The sequence below is a fragment of the Triturus cristatus genome, chromosome 10 (assembly GCF_964204655.1).
Source record: "Triturus cristatus chromosome 10, aTriCri1.1, whole genome shotgun sequence".
NCBI classification, from domain to species: domain Eukaryota; kingdom Metazoa; phylum Chordata; class Amphibia; order Caudata; family Salamandridae; genus Triturus; species Triturus cristatus.
In genome coordinates this window covers 329,839,288-329,860,243 of record NC_140593.1, presented here as the reverse complement: position 1 = coordinate 329,860,243, position 20,956 = coordinate 329,839,288, and the positions used below count along the sequence as shown (strand labels likewise).

General features: G+C 47.1%; 1 protein-coding gene and 1 pseudogene across 1 annotated transcript in view; both read right to left on the bottom strand.

Annotated features, from left to right (window-relative positions):
- The window catches only part of NUP42 (nucleoporin 42), a 277,634-nt gene that overhangs the window by 70,279 nt on the left and 186,399 nt on the right, over nt 1–20,956 (bottom strand). The window lies entirely within an intron of this gene.
- Nucleotides 5,075–20,232, bottom strand: LOC146789403 (uncharacterized; annotated as a pseudogene).

The following is a 20,956-nucleotide window of genomic DNA, read 5'->3' as shown; positions in this document are numbered from 1 at the left end:
AGTTAATTGGTTTGATGTTAGAACCAAAAGATCTTAGGGACTTGACTTCTCTCCAAAAACCAGTCGTGTCCTTTAGTGAGGCAAAGCGTGTGAGGGATTCCCAGTGATTAATCACTAGGGCCTCAGATCTAAGGCGTAATGCAGATTTGTAATTTGATCTAAGTTCTCTCACTAATTGATCATCCCTCGGATTGGTTTTTAAGGCTGCCCTCAGGTCCCTATTGGCCCTAGAGCAGGAGGAGTCGAACCAGCGAGGGCCATGATCTATATTAGGCCTGGCTGGTTTAGAGCATTCTATTTTAATAGCCCCGCAGAGATTACCAAAGGCAATGACCACATCCTCGCCTGGGCTGGTATACGACAGACAAGTCTCTACTATCATAGGGTGCTTTTTGATGACTCTAGCTAGGATATCTTTGTTATCCACCCCTTTCCATATTAGTCTTAGTCTGTCAGTGGATAGATCCAAATGGTGCTGATCCCCCAACACTGTTCTCGATGTAGCCTTCAAGGTCTGTGGATTATCTAGGCATATTCTAAGAGGATAGTGATCACTATAGGCGGAACAGATGACTTCAGCTTTAGAAATTATATCACACAATGAGGGACAGATAAGTATATAGTCTATCGTGGACGCACAACCCTGACCTATATATGTAGGTGTTAATGTATTATTTACGCTAGATCCAGCAGTGTCCATTACATTTACCAAATCACGGGAGGCTAGGTGATTTTTCAGCTCTTCACCGTTTCTGCATGGGGGACTATTACGATACATATGAGCATTAAAATCCCCTCCAATGCAAATGCCATCAAAAAACCCATACTTCTGCCCCTCCATTACTTCATCAATAAAATTAAACAATGACAAAAAATTATTGTTGGGGTGAGTAGTAAAATCATTATTATAAAAATTAATTAAACATAATTTCATCCTGTTAATGTACTTCATAGCCATAAAACATTTACTTGGGGTCGGAATTAATTTTGTTTGTACCCCGGATATTATTTTAGTCCAGATAGATAATCCACCACTAGGGCGTCCCATAGTTGAAACAGAAGCCTTTTGATTATAACAACAGAATCCATCCATTGTAGGTGTAATTGTACTCCAGGTTTCTTGTAGCATCAATATGTCACAGTTATTTTTAACCCATTCTAACCATTCTTTAATTTTCATTTTGGTATTGAGTCCCGCTATATTCCAGCTTACAACGGATAGTTCGGAATCATGGGACAATAATCTATAGTTAGGGGGTTTTTCTTTCTCTACAATCCAAGCAGGAGGTTGTGGGACTTCCATAATTTCAGCAATTGATTCCAGTAGTGAACGATCAGCCCAATTAGTCAATGGAGGTCAATCTAACGTGTCCAAATCTGACAAAGGTGCAAATCTATTATACATATTGAGTGGAGGTAGGGTTGACTGGAGTTGTGTGAAGGGTGGCTGGAAATGCATTGGTGGAAATTGGTGTTGCATTAATGGTGGCCGTAGTTGCATTATGGGTTGTCTGTAAAAGTAACCCAAAGGTAGCATAGATATAGCTGTGGAAATGGCGAAACCGTTACCATTTCTGTTAAGCAAAAATCTTACGGTACCAGGGTTTTTAAAATTAAGAACAATGCAGTCACCTTCTTTGTCTTTAATTAAGGGACCAACCCAAGACACCCTACGAGCTGATAAAATCTCTCTAGAGATATCAAATCCAACACCTTTATGCTTAATTAGCCAGTCTATGCATTTATTTTGTAATTGCGCCCATGATTCCCCCTGTTCCTCTCTCAACATTGGTACTCCTGCAAGAACTAGAACGTAGGGACAAGCGTCAGGTGGTAGGTGTAAGACGGGCCCCTGATGTTTAAGAGGCTTATTTGTCCCTACATGCCCAGTGCCTTTATTATTGTCAGCAGTTAGTCTTGTGGCTGTTATAGGGTAGATGGGACCGCTATTATTATTATTGGCGTTTTATTAGTACTAGCAAAAGGGCCAGTTAGTCTAGGAGCAGGAGTTGGGGTGGATTTGGGAGATAAATTAGGTTTTGTCAGATTTTTCCCTCCATTAATATTTCTTGGCTTGGTTATGGGTAGTACAGGAGAAAGGGCTGATGTACCAGGATTATTCGTACCCCCACCCGGTATGTTAGACACAACCTGTTTCTGTAGTGACATAGTATGGCTTACAGATTCGAGTTGTTTTACGAGACGGTCAGCTCTGATTTGATCCAGGATGACATGTCCCTTTCTTTTTGCTTCCTCATTCTTAACTAGGTTATCTAACCTGTCCAGTCTTTTAAAAACATTATTAAACTGATTGATCATTGACTTTTCTAGTCGGTTAAAAATAGTATCCACTATGGTTTCTATAAGGTTCCCATTCTGTTTCGAGAGATGGTAATTGTCTCCCATTAATGTAGTTTGGGTCCATATAGTATTAAAAGGCCCACTCGAGTCCACAGTGGTTGCAGTGGGGATATCCTCATCCGCAACCGTGATATCTTTATCCTTCGCATGAGCAATTTGAGCCTCTGTGGGCTTTTGTTTATTCCACAAGCACTGAGGCGTCGGCTGATTCTTGCTCATTGGGGGTCTTTTTCTTTTGTTAGCGCTGAGTTTGGAAGTACCCCTTTTGCGTTTTTCCCCTCCCTGTCTATTACTGGTGTCATTAGGTCCCACAGTAATGACATCATCCTGGGAGGCAATTGTAATAGTAGGAACAATTTCAGGCAAGAGGGATACAAGTGGTGGTGGTACTAGTGCCGGCTTTGTGATTACAACAACTGGTGATAGAGGAATTCCAGGGCTATTTGGCCGTGGTGACGAATCGATAATATTGTGGGAACGGCTCATGGACATTCTTCTCTCAGTGTCGGCTATTTCACTAGATACCAGGTTCAGGGCATTTTCGAGTAGGGACTCAAATGTGGCAGGGGGGAACGGAAAATCGTCCTGTGTAATACCAACATTGACAGACTCCATGTTTGAATAGTTTTTAAGACTCACCGAGGCGTGATGTAAATGATAGAGGGGTGGCCCAGCCCTGCCTCCTCCTGCCCCGGACGGCCACAGACGGCCACAGACGGCCCGCCCTCTGCCCGGGCTCAGCCCGGCGCCGCCCGCGCGCGTCCCGCGACGCGGAGGAAGGCGCGTGTTTTTAAAGCGCCTCCGGGCGCGTTGGCGGCGTCAGCGGCCGCAGGGGTGCTTGGTAGCTGTAGTCTTCCCCCGCTCTCGGCCGCAAGTGTGGTGATGGCGGCGGCGGGGGAGACAAACAGCGGAGAGTGACCAGGGCAGCAACGCCAGCAGCGCTGGCGTGACGGTGATCCGGACGGCTCCCTCAGCGGCGACAAATGGCAAGTGGCTGAGTCGGTCGATTTCCCCACTCCACAGTGGAGGCGCGTGTTTTTAAAGCGCCTCCGGGCGCGTTGGCGGCGTCAGCGGCCGCAGGGGTGCTTGGTAGCTGTAGTCTCCCCCCGCTCTCGGCCGCAAGTGTGGTGATGGCGGCGGCGGGGGAGACAAACAGCGGAGAGTGACCAGGGCAGCAACGCCAGCAGCGCTGGCGTGACGGTGATCCGGACGGCTCCCTCAGCGGCTCCCTCAGCGTCGACAAATGGCAAGTGGCTGAGTCGGTCGATTTCCCCACTCCACAGTGGAGGCGCGTGTTTTTAAAGCGCCTCCGGGCGCGTTGGCGGCGTCAGCGGCCGCAGGGGTGCTTGGTAGCTGTAGTCTTCCCCGCTCTCGCCCGCAAGTGTGGTGATGGCGGCGGCGGGGGAGACAAACAGCGGAGAGTGACCAGGGCAGCAACGCCAGCAGCGCTGGCGTGACGGTGATCCGGACGGCTCCCTCAGCGGCTCCCTCAGCGGCGACAAATGGCAAGTGGCTGAGTCGGTCGATTTCCCCACTCCACAGTGGAGGCGCGTGTTTTTAAAGCGCCTCCGGGCGCGTTGGCGGCGTCAGCGGCCGCAGGGGTGCTTGGTAGCTGTAGTCTCCCCCCGCTCTCGGCCGCAAGTGTGGTGATGGCGGCGGCGGGGGAGACAAACAGCGGAGAGTGACCAGGGCAGCAACGCCAGCAGCGCTGGCGTGACGGTGATCCGGACGGCTCCCTCAGCGGCTCCCTCAGCGGCGACAAATGGCAAGTGGCTGAGTCGGTCGATTTCCCCACTCCACAGTGGAGGCGCGTGTTTTTAAAGCGCCTCCGGGCGCGTTGGCGGCGTCAGCGGCCGCAGGGGTGCTTGGTAGCTGTAGTCTCCCCCCGCTCTCGGCCGCAAGTGTGGTGATGGCGGCGGCGGGGGAGACAAACAGCGGAGAGTGACCAGGGCAGCAACGCCAGCAGCGCTGGCGTGACGGTGATCCGGACGGCTCCCTCAGCGGCTCCCTCAGCGGCGACAAATGGCAAGTGGCTGAGTCGGTCGATTTCCCAACTATGACCTGTTCTTTGGCACCTGGCTTAAGTATCATGCCAAAAAGTCCGTGGTGAAACCATCCCAAAATGTTGAGCCCTTTGACAGCAAAATATATCTTTCCCTTGATCCTTCTGTCTTTGAATACCAACTCCTCTTCGAAAAATCCCAAAAGCTCAATTTTACGTCCTTCATAGGACACTGGTCACCTGTTGGGAGGAGAGAGAGTTTGAGACCCATGCCAAATGTCATCAAAAAGTTTTTGTGTTATTGTTATCTTAGCTCCTGAGTCAACTAGTAGCTTAACAGTGTGGGGAACCACACCAATGTCAACAACAGGATCAATGCACGAGGATGAATCACCCTCAACCACTTCGAGAACAACCATTGACCTTGTTTTCATCACAAGTGACTACAGATATAATTTCAGAATCACTGTCCGACTCAATAGAACAAACAGTAGGTTTTTTGAAGTTTCTTTTCTTTAGACATACTTTCGCGAAGTGCCCCATTTTCTTTTTACAATAATTAAACATTACATCCATAGCAGGACATTTGGCCCCTCTTTGATGGAAAGGGTTCCCACACCTCAAACACATGTTGCTATTTGTCTTAATATTGGAGTTTTGAGGTTTGGGCTATGTGGACACGTTGGAAGAGCTAGCATTAGGCTTGACATGTTACTTCGCAGAATTATAAACATTGACAACGTTAACAACATCATTAAGTTTCTTATCAAGTTCTTTGAGAGACACCATTGAAATTTCAATGCTTTTGGCGATTTTTATAGTCTCTTCTAAAGAGGGATCTGCCATACTCAAAAGTTTCCGTCTGATGTTCTTGTCTTTACAATGGCAGACAAACTGATCTCTGATCAATTGATTGGTGAAACTGTCGAACTTACAACCAGCTGCAGGTTTGCGTAACGTTGAAATGTAGGAGTCTACATCTTTAAACTCGGTTTGTTTTTTGTTTTTTAAATTGTGTCTCAAAACCATGAGGCTGGGTTGTTTATCGAATCTGTGTTTGAGTTTTAACACTGTCTGCTGATATTCATCTAAGTCTTGGGCCTCTTCTTGTGTTAATGGTGGTAAATGTTTAAAAATGGACCTTGCTTCAAACCCTAATGAATGTAGTAGTAAACATTTCTTCCTCTCTGCAGCAAAACAAGAAGCACCAATGGCACCCAAATAGGTTTTGAATGAGTCATGCCAATTTTCCCAACGAATGGGTGGGGATCTCCTGAAGAATCCAAAAATGCGGGAGGAGGATTTACTGATTGCAAGGTGCACATTTGTGATAAAAAAATTAAAAAAAAATTGAATTGTTAATAAGAGTGAAGAAAAAAAAAACAAGAGTATATCACAACAGTTGATAAGAATATAATAAATGCAACATGTATTATCGAAACTTTGAGTAAATTGGCGTTGAAAAAAAACAAAACAGAAATGGTGTGTGTATCACCGTAGAATCTGTAAATGACAGAAAATGTCATGATGGTGTGTGTGTCACCGAAAACATGGCAGTACACAAAGCAAAAATTGGTGTGTGTGTCAACGCGTTCTACGTAGTAGTTTGAGCTTGGAGGGAAATGTTGTCGCAAAGTTGTATCCAAAATGACATACGCGATGTGTGTATCACCGTGTGATACAATGTTCGCCTAAATAAAGTCAATCGAAATTGACCCAATCTAATATGGCGGCTGCAGCGTGCAAATGCGTGAAGACGGCATATAGGAAGTAGACGTCGTCAGGGAAGAAGAGTCACAAGCAGGAAAGTTGTGAAGAAGAACGGCGAACGCTCAAAGGAGAATGCCAGCGCAGGTAAGGAAGTTGCCAGGATAGTGTTGCTAGGCAGTGTCCAAGGCTCGCTCGCGAGAGACGAGTTTGAAAAATGCTGTTTGCGCGTGGTAGAGCTCTAGAAGCGCGGGCGAGAAAACTCAAAGTTGCGGTGAAAAAAATAAAATAATGGGTAGAAGTCAATTTCTTTGAGTGTGTTCAGAAGTGTGAAACACAAAGACAATTGCATCGTTGCGCGGGAAGAAGCGTTGGCAGGGTAGGCAAAAGACAAAATAAACGTCCTACTGTTTTGTTGGTGTAAGAGTACACATATGAAGTAATAACGCTCATAGTGCGGTAGATGCAGGTTCCTTCTTAGACTGTTTGAAAGCGAACAGCAACTTGCTTGTGACTTGATTGAAGATCTGTAGCAAGATTATTGATCTTGAATGGCGTCACACGCGTAGGTAGTACCATGTAGCATTAGATCGTCGCCAGTAATTTTGTAGTGATTACGCTGGCCAAAGTTGAAGTAGAAATATTTATTAAGGCTACATGGAGGAGAGAGAAGGTGAGCACCAACTCCCACAGCAGCTCCAGCTCAACTGAATGCAAGCATAGTTGCTAGGAGTCATGAAACATTCTAAGGACATTGTAAGAACAGAGCATAACATTAACAGAGCAGTAAAGTTTTGTGAACAGGTACATAAGTTATAACAAATTGCCTGAGTGAGAGCAGGTCAAAGGTCTTCTGGGCTTATGCCACCGAATCCCAAAGGGGGATGGGAGTAAAGGCCCAACAAGCAGCTGGCATTTACTGATCTGAGGGCCAGACTTGCAGAAGAAAACACACACTTGTCAAACAGTTTTATGCATTTAGATTTCCTGTAAGGGGGAGTGGGCAGAAAGGTGATAGGGCATGAACAACTCACGGAAGCGTCCACCACCAGGCTGTCGGTGAAGGGTGCAGTGAAATAAATGCAGGGCTGCTTGGAGCAGGGCAATGGTGCCTAGCAATTTGTCGATTGACTTTGAGGTGGGAGCAAGGTTTGCACCACACCCCCAAAATGGTATTAGTGCTTCGTTAAATGGGAAGAGGGGCTACGTTTTTCCCAGTTGGAAGGCTTCCGTCAAGATGCTGGTCTTAACCTCAATGGTGGGGAGTGGAACGTCAAGGATTTCAGCCACCCTAAGCATCACCCTGGTGTGGGAAGTCGATTGCTCTGTGGTAGTTCCAGGGGGTGAGAGGAGACCCATTTAAGGGGATGTATCAAATTAACTAGCCTCCTGCAGGTCCTTATACCAATTATCCTGGTTGCGTTCAGTGAACACATCACTCAGTTCACAGTCATTGTTCAAGCCTACCCCAAAAAGTGAATATAAAGTGTGTTGTTTCTACCTTGTGGGTGACAAATCATGTGGGTGAAGATGTGCCTAGGGTGGAATCAGATGCAAATTCGATTAAGGTTGTATCAGCGTCGATTTGGCGTCAGAGAGAACAACCATGACCTCCTTCTCCAGCGTCGATGGACTCAGCATTGGTGTTGAAAAGCCCAGGACTGGTTTAAGTTGTACAAAAGGGGGTGGTGATGGACGGAGCATCAGAACCAATCAAACACTCACACCCAGTCAACAGATCTGGGTTGATCCATCACTGTTCTTTAGCCCACTCTGCCACCCCAGTTCAGACATGGCCATATGCAAATCAGTCTGACCCTGTGCCTCATGGGAACAGTTCAGCGCCGAGCTGCCAAGCCATGCCTTCCCTGGACCGGAAACAAGCTTCCTAGGACCAGTTTCTGGCATTTCAGCTGTCTTCAGCTGTGCCAGAAGCGGGGCTGGGAAGTGGTGCCGGAGGCAAGATGGGCTTGGAGAGTCCAACTGATGTCATGGAGGAACCTGCCAGCGGTACCCTAGATTGAAGGCTTCTCTTCCTTCATGTTTTTCGGTGACATGGAGCTTCGCTTCGTAAACCCTAGTGACCTTTGGATTCATCGATGCGCAGTTGCTGCTGACCTTGGAGTCGCAGCCAGACCCCAAACATCACAGGGATGCCTGGTGGGTATCTGTGACAGACATTTGTTTGTGACAGTCCCTACAGGGCTTGAATTGTGTTTTTGGTGGTGGTGGTGTGGGGGTGACATCCCTTGCTTACTGGAAAAATGTTCGAGGAAATTACTCTGAGACACAAAGTGAGCTCCAGATCTGTATCTGGTGGAGGGGAAAATGAAAGTAAAGGACATCAGCGTGCAGAGTTGCCCCCCCTCCCCTCCTCGAACCCTGCACGTCATTTCTAGAGCAGACCGGTACGTATGAAAAGTTTCTATATACCGTCTGACGCTTTGAGAATATTCAAAAGTTGAGGAATCTACAGCAAGAAGTCTATCAGAAACGTGTACACAATTATTAATTGAACAACTACTGCATGAGTGAAATATACTGCCTTGCACAAGAAATGGCGTTTACAAAAAAATGTCTAAGGTTTCTTTAGTGGAAGCTACGGCCCACTACCCTCCTAGCACATGGTTGCTAGCTGTTCTGGTTTGTGGCAGTGCGTTATAGTCCAAAGAGTCAGTCTTTTCTCTCACAGCTGCTACCAAGCAATGTACCATAACTTTTAGACCTGGGTAGGTTGACCAGCTCCTTTCAGATGCAGTAAGAAGGATGTGTGGCTCCCAGTGGTGTACAGCTCTCCTTGACACATTAGGTGCAGGTACTTAGACACTCCCACTCTTGAGCTGACTGTTGCTGGCCTCACATCTTATGTGCAGGAAAGAGCGCTGATGACTAGCACACTAGCCAATAGCTTCTGTTCCATATTGTAGGAATTATATTATTTTTGCAGGGTCACCCTGAATTTTTGTAGAACTTTTTGCTGAACCCTATTTATATTGACTGTAGAACAAACAAGTGGCACAGTGCCTATGATCTCCCTTTCAACATGATGAAATTGGCCTACCCATAATCGTCATACTTAACTTGGATATAGGACCCTAGTATATGTTACACAAGTGCACTCAGGGGCTGTAAGTTAAATGTCACAAATGGACTGCAACGCTCACTGTACCAACCACTACAGTGACAGTGTAAACATTGCAGGCCTACACTGTGTAAACTGGCTATATTTTAAAACTGCAAATTCAAAATGTCAATAACCCCTTTTTGAAAGGTCAAAACCATCCTTTTAAATATTTATAAGCCATCCTTATGTAGGCCTTATTGCCCATAACACTGGGTGAATGGTTTTATGCTATTTAAAAGTAGGCCATGTAGGAATTTAAAGTTAAGCAGGTTCCTTACAGTAAAAGCCCTAAACGCTATTTTCACTGTTACAAGGATGGCTATTCTATATGAAAAGACTAGGTTAGAATACTACATTTAATAATGCTAATTTCGGTTGGGAAATAGCTTGAAAACGAAACAAATTTTCATAGTTAATAACTTTATGGTGGAGTTGGAGTTTTGATAAATATATTGGAAAGGAATATGCTACTTACCAGTATGCATCTGTTCTTGGCATGTAGAGCTGCAGATCTGTACACTTTTGCATAGATCGCCATCTGGTGTTGGGCCCGGATGTTTGCAGTTTGTTTTTCTTTTTGGACAGTCTTTGGAAGTCACGAGTTCGGTGACTCCTCCTTCGGTCCGTACTGCGCATGGGCTTCGGCTCCATCGTCAGATTGTTTTTCGCCAGCAGGGAAAAGATGGAGCGTAGTGATAACAGTAAGAAACCCATGTGTGTTGTATCTAAATAAGATATACTGGAACGGATACAGGTAGCCGGGGAGGCGGGTGGGCGTGTACAGATCTGCAGCTCTACATGCCAAGAACAGATGCATACTGGTAAGTAGCATATTCCATTCGAGGCATATGAGCTGCAGATTGTACACTTTTGCATAGATTATATAGCAGTACCCAGCCCTAGCGGCGACCACCGGTATCCGTTGCAGTGGTTTGAAATAGTGTCTTTAGTACAGCCTGACCCACACTAGCTTGTTGTTTGGAGTGCACGTCTACACAGTAATGTTTTGTGAAGGTGTGCGGTGTTGACCATATGGCTGCTTTGCAGATGTCATCTAAGGGTATGTTCCCTAGAAAAGCCATAGAAGCCCCTATCTTTCTTGTAGAGTGGGCTTTAGGTGGAACAGATAATGTTCTTTTTGCTTTGTGGTAGCAAATTTGTATGCACTTTACAATCCACCTAGCTATCCCTGATTTAGAGATGGGGTTGCCTTTACGCGGTGGAGAGAAGGAGACAAACAATTGTTTAGTCTTTCTGAAAGGTTGCGTTCTTTGTATGTGGTACAGTAAAGCCCTTTTAACATCAAGTGTATGTAGAGCCCTTTCCGCAACAGATTGAGGTTGCGAGAAAAAAACCGGTAATTCCACCGATTGATTAAGATGGAAGGGGGAAATGACCTTGGGCAGAAATTTTGGATTTGTGCGAAGTATCACCTTGCTGTGATGTATCTGTAAAAAGGGTTCTTGTATAGTGAACGCTTGTATCTCACTAACCCTTCTAAGGGAAGTGATAGCTATGAGGAAAGCTGTTTTCCAAGTGAGGAACTGTAGCTCACATTTATGCATTGGTTCGAAAGGCGGACCCATTAGCCTTGTAAGAACTACGTTTAGATTCCATACAGGGGAAGGTGGTGCCCTGGGTGGAATTACTCGTTTAAGGCCCTCCATAAAGGCTTTAATAGCAGGCACTCTGAACAGTGATAAATGCTGTCTGTTTTGTAGGTAAGCAGCAATTGCTGCTAGGTGTAGATGTATGGATGAATATGCCAGGTTACACCTTTGAAGATGGAGCAGATAGCATATGATGTGCTGTATGGATGCATCTAAAGGGTTGATTGTATTGTTACGGCAGTAAACAACAAATCTCTTCCACTTTGCAGCATAGCATGCTCGAGTGGTAGGACGTCTGGCTTCCTTGATAATGTTCATGCAATCAGGGGGAAGATTAAGGTATCCAAATTCTAAGATTTCAGGAGCCAGATCGCAAGGTTGAGCTGAGCTGGGTCCGGGTGCCTGATTTCTCCATGGTTCTGGGTTAGGAGTCATGGGGACAGGTGCAGTTTTTGATGTGGTACCACCGATAGCTGTAATAGTGTGGTGTACCACGGCTGCCTGGCCCATGTTGGAGCTACCAGAATGAGTGTGAGGGAGTGTTGTTGTAGCTTCCTTACCACTAATGGAATTAGCGGGAGAGGTGGAAAGGCGTATGCAAATTTGCCTGACCAGTTCATCCATATCGCAATGCTTTTGGACAATGGGTGTGGGTATCTGGCGGCGAAGCTTGGGCATTTTTTGTTTTCGTGGGTGGCGAAGAGGTCTATCTGAGGATGCCCCCACTTGTGGAAGAATGGGCGAAGAACTTGTGGATGCAGTTCCCATTCGTGCATTTGCTGCGTTTGTCTGCTGAGCAGATCTGCCATGGTGTTTTGTATGCCTGGGACGTGTTGTGCCAGGAGAAAGATTTTTTGTGGAATTGCCCATCTCCATATGCTCTGTGCTAAGCGGGAGAGCTGGGGAGAGTGTCCCCCCCCCTGTTTTTGAATATAATACATTGCAGTCATATTGTCTGTGCGAATGAGGACTGCTTTGGCTGAAATTTGTTTCTGAAAGGATTTCAGGGCTAGAAAGATCGCCAATAGCTCCAGATGGTTGATGTGGAGCGACTTTTGTTGTGGTGTCCATAGACCTTGCACTGTGAGGTGTAGACGGTGCGCTCCCCAGCCGGAGAGCGATGCGTCCGTTGTTAGAATCACCTGAGGAACCGGGTCCAGGAACGGCCGCCCTTTGGAAAGGTTTGTGGTGTTCCACCACTGCAGAGAGTGATGGGTGCGGCCGTCCACCAACACCAGATCCGTCAGCTGTCCCTGGGCCTGGTTCCACTGCTGTGCTAGGCACTCTTGGAGTGGACGCATGTGGAGTCTTGCATGGGGCACTATGAAGATGCAAGATGCCATCACCCCTATTAGCTTCATGAATACTCTTGCTGGGAGAGAGTGCTGAAGAATGAATGTTTGGCGCAAGGCTTGTATGCTTGCGATTCTGGCTGAATTGGGATAGGCTATAGCCTTGGAGGTGTCTATAGTGGCCCCGAGATATTGCTTTGTGTGAGATGGTATGAGGTGGGACTTTTGATAGTTCACCGTGAAGCCTAGCTGGTGGAGCAGTTGGATGGTGCTGTTTGTATGTTGCACACATTGGTTGTAGGACGCGGCTTTTATCAGCCAGTCGTCTAAGTAAGGGAAGACGTGAATGTGTTGTCGTCTGAGGTCTGCTGCTACTACCGCTAGGCATTTGGTAAACACCCGTGGTGCGGTCGTGACCCCGAAGGGGAGAACCATGAATTGGTAATGCTGACCGTCCACCACAAACCTGAGGTACTTCCTGTGAGAAGGGTGTATTGGAATATGGAAGTATGCGTCTTTCAAGTCTAATGTAGTGAGAAAGTCTCCCTGACAGAGGAGTGGGAGAACTTGTTGGAGGGTGACCATGTGGAAATGGTCCGAATGTATGTATGCATTTAGAGGCCGGAGGTCCAGAATGGGCCGCAGGGTCCCGTCTTTCTTTGGTATTAGAAAATACAGAGAGTAGACCCCTAAATTTTGCTGATTGACGGGGACCTGCTCTATAGCTTGTTTTTGGAGGAGGGAGATCACCTCCTGTTTGAGCAGTGTGGCATGTTCCTGTGACATTGTACGGTGCCTTGGTGGAATATTGGGTGGGGTAGATGTTAGTTCGAGACAGTACTCTGACCGAATAATTTGGGTCACCCATTTGTCAGATGTTATGGTCTCCCAGGTGTGAATAAAGTTTTGTAGTCTGCCCCCGACTGGAGTGGGATGGTCTGGGGGGAGCGAGGGGAAGTGATTGTGTGGGAGGAGTGGCAGAACGGGTGGTGCTGGTTTTGCCCCTGCCCTTATTGTTGTTGCCCCTGTATCCACCTCTTTGGTAGCCCTTTGAAAAGGTAGTTTGAGGAGGGGACTTGTAGGAGGTAGAGGCGCTATCGGTGGAGTAACCTCTGCCTGTGCCACGAAAGGACGAACGTCAAAATGAGCGTCTAGGGGTTTGGGATTGTAATGCCCCCATAGACTTTGCTGTGTCCGTGTCCTTTTTCATTTTTTCTAATGCTTCGTCCACCTTTGGCCCAAATAGGTGTTGTTGGTCAAAGGGGTGATTTAGTATGGATGCCTGGACTTCTGGCTTAAACCCTGAGATCCTGAGCCAGGCATGACGGCGAAGCAGAACACTAGTATTTATAGCTCTAGAAGCAGTGTCCGCTGCGTCGAGGGCACATTTAATGGAGGTGTTAGTAATGAGCTTACCCTCTTGTATTAGTTTATGAGCTCTACGTTTGTGTTTCTCTGGGAGGTGTTGCAGGAGAGCCTCTAGCTCATCGTAGTGCGCCCTGTCATAACGCGCAAGCAGCGCCTGCGTATTTGCAATACGCCACATATTTGCGGCTTGCGAGGCAGTGCGTTTACCAGACGCATCTAAGAGTTTTGACTCCTTATCTGGTGGTGGAGCCTCACCTGATGACTGGGAGTTGGATCGCTTCCTAGCTGTGGACACAACTAGTGAATCTAAAGGAGCAGGTCCTTTAATGTATGCAGGATCTGTGGGGGCTGCCTTGTACTTTTTTTCTATTCTGGGGTTTAAGACCCTGGCTCTGACTGGGTCCTTGAACACCTCTGCTGCATGTTTGGTAACACCCTTAAGCATGGGCAAGATGGCTGTGGATTTATCCTGAATATCAAACGTATCCAGTAAGAAATCGTCCTCAACTGGTTCGCTATGTAGTTCCACCCCATGATAGTGTGCTGCCCGCTGCACTAAGTGGTGAAAACCTAGTGAGTCCTCCGGAGGAGATGGCCTGGATGGATAGATGTCATCCTGAGGCACATCTGGTATGTCAGGGTTTTGGTAATCCTCCCATGGGTCTGGGGTCCCTGGGGGTGTGGGGTCCAGCGGGGCGTCTGCTGGATCATAATCTGGATCCCCGTAATCAGGTTCTGGAGACAGGGTTGGGGAGTGATGAGGTAAGGGTGGTGGAGACCTGGGAGGTAGAGGAGGTGGAGGAGATGGAGGAGGTGGTGGGGAGGGCACTCTGAAAGGAGATGTGGCAGAGTCCTTCCGTTTTGGCGGTGGAGGAGGAGTTGGTTTGTCAAGATATCTTTTCTTGATGGACAAAATCAAAAGCCCAGTCTTTGGATCCTTTGTTAAGGTTTTCTGAGAAGGATCAGGTGTAAATAGTTCTGCTGGCACCGAATCGTCTGCTGGCGCCGATGTTTTCGGAGCCGAGGACTTGGGTGGTTTCTCTGCGCCATGCTTTTTTGGAATCTCCGTTTTTTTCAGTGCCGAGGCAGGCTTCGGCACGGAAGCGTCGGTGCCAAGGGATTTATGCTTGTGTTTTGTCGGCACCGAGAGTCCAGGCTTCGGCACCGGTGGCTTTGGAGCCGAACTGGGTGTCGCTTTCTTCGGTGCCGAACGGTGTTTTTCGGCACCAGGAGTCGGCTGGCTCGAGCTCGAGCCCGAGCCGCCGTGAGACTTGTGATGCTTCGACACCGGGCCCGAAGGTGGGGTGATAGAAGCTGAATGTTTGGTTTTCCCTAGGCCCGGAGGCGAAGGTGTAACCGGAGTCTCTTTCGACAGGCGCGGGGGTGGGAGGGGGCATAGTACTCACGACCCTCTGCGCCGGTGTGATGTCCTCCAGGTTGGAGTCGTCGGCCTCGGAAGCGCTGACGACATCTTCCTCCTGCTCGGTGTGTTGTTGCCCCGAAGCTCCGGTGTCGTCTCCGAAGATATCCGGTGGAGCCGAGGTCGATGAGTGCGCCATGGTGCGTCGAGCTCTTCGATCCCGGATAGTCTTTTTCGATCGAAAAGACTTGCAGGCGGGGCAATCTCGGGCCTCGTGTTCGGGAGAGAGGCAAAGGTTACACACCTGATGGAGGTCGGTGTGGGGAAATTTAGACCCACATTTTGGGCACTTTTTGAATGGAGTCCTTTCCATCGGCCGAGACCGGAGTCGAGGAGGGCCCGAAGGCCGGTGCCGATCTGTGGAATCGAGAAAAGTGCCTCTAAGAGAGATGAGAAGATGATTGATGAAGAATCTCGATGGACGAGGATTTTCCGTCGAGGCTGGAACTGGAAAAGTTCGAAGCCGGAGCACGAAGTATCACATCCGAGCCCGATGGCGGAAAAAAACAATCTGACGATGGAGCCGAAGCCCATGCGCAGTACGGACCGAAGGAGGAGTCACCGAACTCGTGACTTCCAAAGACTGTCCAAAAAGAAAAACAAACTGCAAACATCCGGGCCCAACACCAGATGGCGATCTATGCAAAAGTGTACAATCTGCAGCTCATATGCCTCGAACATATACTTTTAGAAAGTAACCTTTTCCCCAACTAAAGCATCTGAAGGTTCATTTGCATGTGTTCTCCCACTTCTGCCAGCCACGAATTGGCATTTGAACAAGTGTGAATAGTTGTGAAATGCATCCTAGGAGCAACCACTGGCAGATATGACCTCTGTGAACTGGAGAGAATAGGCAGGGTGGGACTGTGAGCATCCTTTTTGATATTAGTGTCAAAGCATGCTTGAGTGTCAAATACTGATTGATAGGTCTGCTAGGGTATTACAAATATTTGGGGTGCACTGAAAAGGGTGAAAACAGGATGCCAAAACATTTTTTTGCATATCCACTGTCTGGTTGCTGGACTACTCTTGTTCCTAAAATACATCTGTCTCTAGGTTTATTGGAGGAACCATGGATGCTTCAAACTGGCTTTTAGTGTTAGATGATGGAGGATACTAGGATTATTATCAGACAGTACTCAAACATACTCCCCTGCTCATAGAGCCCACGTTTAATGTGGCTGAATACTTTCACCATCTTGAAAATGCTCAAAGTGGGTAGTGTTGGACCAGGGATCTTTTACCCCATTGGTTAGGGCATGTCCATGACTCATTCGTATGCATTAGCTCATGCCAGGCATTAATGTGGCATCTCCAGGAACAAACTTCAGAACACTCCAGGACCCACAAAAATAAAAATAAAAAAAAATCAAAGAGGCTGAACCGGCCTGTCTGCACCTGAGAAAAGCTTACAAAAACCCTGCTCTCTCTTGTACCCAGCACAAAGATGTGGATTCCAAGGGTCATAAACTGACTTCCTAATAAAGATACAGGAACGCAACAAACTACAATAGGCCTTTTCCTGCAACCACTCAGATGACCAATGGCCACTGGTTGGCCCCTGCCTGACACCCTGTGAGTCTCTATGAGCCTCCTCTAAGGTTTAAAACTGTACTCCTGTGGTGGAACGGAACTTGAAGGATTTAAGTCAGAAGGTAACATTTTTGACCAGTACAAACCTGGTTGGTGTATCCGATCAACCCTACATTGAGGTCAGTGTCGAATTGCGCTTGGGTCCTGGTCTACCACAATCATTGGCCATCATTGTGCCCTTCAAGCTGCTTGCCGCTATTCCAACTTAAAACTCTGAAAATTCAAACCGCCTGTTCCTACTATTGGATTTTTGCAATTTTGGTGTTATGTTGTTTATTATATTTTACTCTACTTTTATAATTCAGTTTGGAAACTATATTGTTTTGCATTTCAACTTTATTACTGTTTTGGTACTGCATAAATACATTGTACATTACCCAAAGATAAGCCTGTCTTCTCCATGCCAATAGCTAGCATGGAGTTGAGCTAAGTTTAATTTAGTGATTTGAGCATTCACCCTGACACAGGTTCTGGCTATTCTTGGAGGTGGGTAGTGGCCCACCTCAAATACTAATGATATACATTCTTACACATACACTGAATCTGTAGACAAGAGTTTATTTATTTCAAAAGTTCACTCTAGGATTGGTGTCAGGCAGACTAGTCCACCTGCATTCTTTGTCACAATGTCAGCAGGATGTTGGGATCGAATTGGGAGACTTCTGTCAAGGGAGAATCAAACCCAAAGCTTAGCAGAGGGAGATATTTCTGCGGTTAACTATCACTCCTCCACATAACTAACAATCAACCTGCTGGGTGTAACACGTTTAGGGAACGATGAGACAGGAAAAGGCAAGGGAATTTCCCTGCTATTCAAAAGACCCTCTGCTGCGCATCTTCCATACCTTAGATTGGTAACAGTGGATGATCAAGATGGGGCATGGTAGGACTAATCCAATTGCAGCTATGGGTGGCATCTGAGAGACTGCCTTGTGGCGAAGATCAGACTGATCTTTGGTGCTGGTTGGTTCACGGACATCCTGTTCAATGCCCATTGTTAGAAAAACACTCCCACACTGGAAGGGTGGTGGTGTTCTCCCAGACATACACTGTGGTAGCTTGGCTCGAGGGGTCAGGGATCAGGCACCGTGCTAAGCATACGTCATACCCACACAATAACCATGCGTGCATCCGTTCCAAAAACGACACTACACCTTAAAAGTTATACTGAAAATATATCTCTTTATCTTCTTTTCTCTTAGTTGCTGATTAAATAAATAATAATACAATCACAGTACACAAGGCTTTTCCTGTGGAAGGGTAAGTCAAATAAATAATACTTCAACGATTCAATAAATAAGGTAGATCATAAATAATCAAGGCATAAATATAAGTGCATTACGTATAGGGCAATTAAATATTATGAGGCCATAAATACTGCGAGACAATGAATACTGTGCGACAATAAATACTGTGAAACAATAAATAGGATGAATACAATAAATACAGTGCTCTCAATAAATAATAAAAGCCAACAGTGACACTTGAAAATCAGTTCACATTCCTGAGGTACTATGGGATGATTTGGCCCAATCCCAGCTTGTAGAGTTTTGGATGACCCGAGGGGTGTACTACCTGGCTTGGACAAGGCTGAGGCCTAAACTGAGGTAGATCAAGGGGGAACCTAGAGATCTGGCTCTCCCACACTACACAACCCCTCTGTATTAGTCTCAGCTCACCCCTGGCACTATCAAGCTGGTTCTAGCACCTCTCTAGCCCCTAGGATGGTCTCTTAGGGCTCCACAGGGCCTTAGGCGCCCTCTATTTCACTTACTGCCCTTTTTGTGAAGTTCCGATGCCGCTGGGGTCGTGTCGACGCCGTGAGGCGGTTCCGGTTCGATGTCGGCGGCCTTGGCTCGATGTCGACTTCCGGCGGCTCCGGAGTGCGATCTCCACTCCCGACCTCCGGTGCTCCTTTCCTCAGGTTCCGGCGACTCCGGAGTGCGATCTCCACTCCCGACCTCCGGTGCTCCTTTCCTCAGGTTCCGGCGACTCCGGAGTGCGATCTCCACTCCCGACCTCCGGCACGATTCACCTCGGTCTCCGGCGACTCCGGAGGGCGGCCTTCACTCCCCCGTCGACGCCGCACACTCTACCTCAGGTGACTTCCTCCTCGACCTCTGGTGTCTTCCTCCGTCGGCGCCCTCTCTCGACCTCTGGCAGCTCCGGGTACGACGTCTGCTTTCCAGTCAGCGCCGCTTCTCCACCTCGGGCTCCGGGTCTCCAGGCTTCTCGACGTCAGACTTCAGGAAGTTACCAGTAACCAGGTCAGGAACTTGCTGTTCTTTACTTTTAAGGCCTGTTCCGGCTGTCCAGGTCCTTAAGATGGTTTTTCTGGCTTTCTCCCACACAGGGCTCCAGGCTGGGCTCAGTCAGCAGGGACTAGTATCAAGGGTGGGTTTCTGGACCCCACTCCAGGCACAAGTTTCCACCCCTGTTGCCTCACTTCTTCCTCCTTCAGTTCTGTGCTCCTCTCTCTTCACCAGTCAGGTGCCAACTGCCAACTCCAACTGCCAACTTGGAGATGCCTTCCCAACATTCTAAACCTGCCTCACACTGTCACAGGGTTCTGGAATGTTCTGGAAGGTGCTGGTAGGTTCCAGTGATGTCACAGGTGACAATGGGTGGCCACCATTTTGGGTTTCAGGCCCTCAGACAGAAGTTCCAGGGGTAGATAAAATGGCTCCCTGAATCTGCATCAATACTAAAAAGTCTGGTGGTTCCCAAAAAGGAAAAAATACTAACAGGGTTTGAGGCAAGAGTGGGACAAAATAAATAATGATGAGGAGGGACCACCCAAAGGGCTGACAGGTCGAACACCCATGAAGGTCAAAGAATGCATCTTTCAGTCTAATTAGGGAGACCTTTTATTAGGTTGATGTCTGTGAGAACGACTGATGGGGCAGTTGATGGAGAGGAGTTGTACCACAAGCAGATTCAAGAAATGTATTCTAGTTTGTTTCATTGCGGTCTTAACTGAGGCAACACTCTGCTGTCTGGCATCTCAAAGATCCACTTGACTCCCCGAAAGAGTGAACTGCATGCAGCAGCATGCCTTACAAAATGTCTTCCCTAGGACAAGAACCCATCAACACTCTGAGAACCCTAACGGTTTCCACTAGCCTCTACTGATTCCCACTAACCATCCACATCCTGTTCAAGACCTGCTAAATTACCTATTAGTCACCCACCTTCATTAGAGTTGAAACCATGGCATTTTGGCCAGGTGGGAGTCCAAGAACTGCAGATCCTTGGTTTTAAAAACGGTTTAGTAGGCTTTTTCAATCGATTTTTCTCTTACAGAGTCAAATATGAGCCACAATAGTACATTAGTACAAGTTCACAGTACTTTTTCAGATAATGCATACCAAACTCTGTTGTGCGCGAGTATACAGCTAGGAAATGCAGTACCTTGCGTGGTTTTGTGGTTCCGGGGTCTCAGGAAACCAAGCTTGAAGCCCACACCTATGTGCAGTGAGATTCACTCACCTGCCTCATGCTCCTGGACTACCATTTAAAGTTGCTCCACAGTTAGTCCAGTTCAGATTTTCAGTCATGTCAATTCCCATTACTTTTGTTTCTGCTTTGATTCCTTTCTGGTTTTTCCAATCCTTTGTATTTACTGTCATGTCAGGTTGTTTCCTTTTCCTGTTTTTACTATACAAAGGCTTCAGCCTGATTGGAGTGTGTATCGCTACAAAACTGTGCAGCTTCCCTTGTTTCTTTGCTCCCTCCATTTGATGATCCGGACTCATCGTTTGAGGAATTCCACTATCGGATTCCAGTGTGTGTTAATATTGTGGCTTCCAGGAACAGTAACCCGTACATTGGACAGTAGGAGACCCGGACCGGATTGCAGGTAAGCATCCAGACCTGAACAATCACTTCACCAGACATGATGAAAAAGTTTAGTACGTTCAGATCAGCCGACACGACACACAGAATCATGATTTCCAAGATTGAAGGAGGGATAGACGAGATCCCAAATGGACTATCCCAGTGCAAATCCAACATGCTTCCATCCTCTCCCGGCCACAAACTATGCAAGGTTAACATTGATGTCTTCATGCAAAACCTTATCACAGTACAGGATACAAAGCACCCCAAAGAATTCCTATTACCATCTGCAGCTCTGCCACTTCCCCTTGTTGGGCGCCTAACCCATCAAAAAGTCCCTTTCTATAATAAATGCATATCCTCGATTCTTTACCTCACTCACCCTTCTAACTCAACAGCCATGCATGCTGTAAAACACCAAGTCATAGATAGCATTCTCTATGTGTGTAGCATATACCTAGCTACAGGCCACAAAGTAGTGAAAAATTCCACAATTTCCTTGATAAATATTTTGAAAATGGAGGTCTCTAGTTCAGATACAAGTAGCATTTCAGGTGGTCACATGTTTACAGTAGTGGATTACTGGGATGGGAAGTGAATATCAGGAGGAACAGTGGATCTTCTGCTCACAGACTGCCCTCT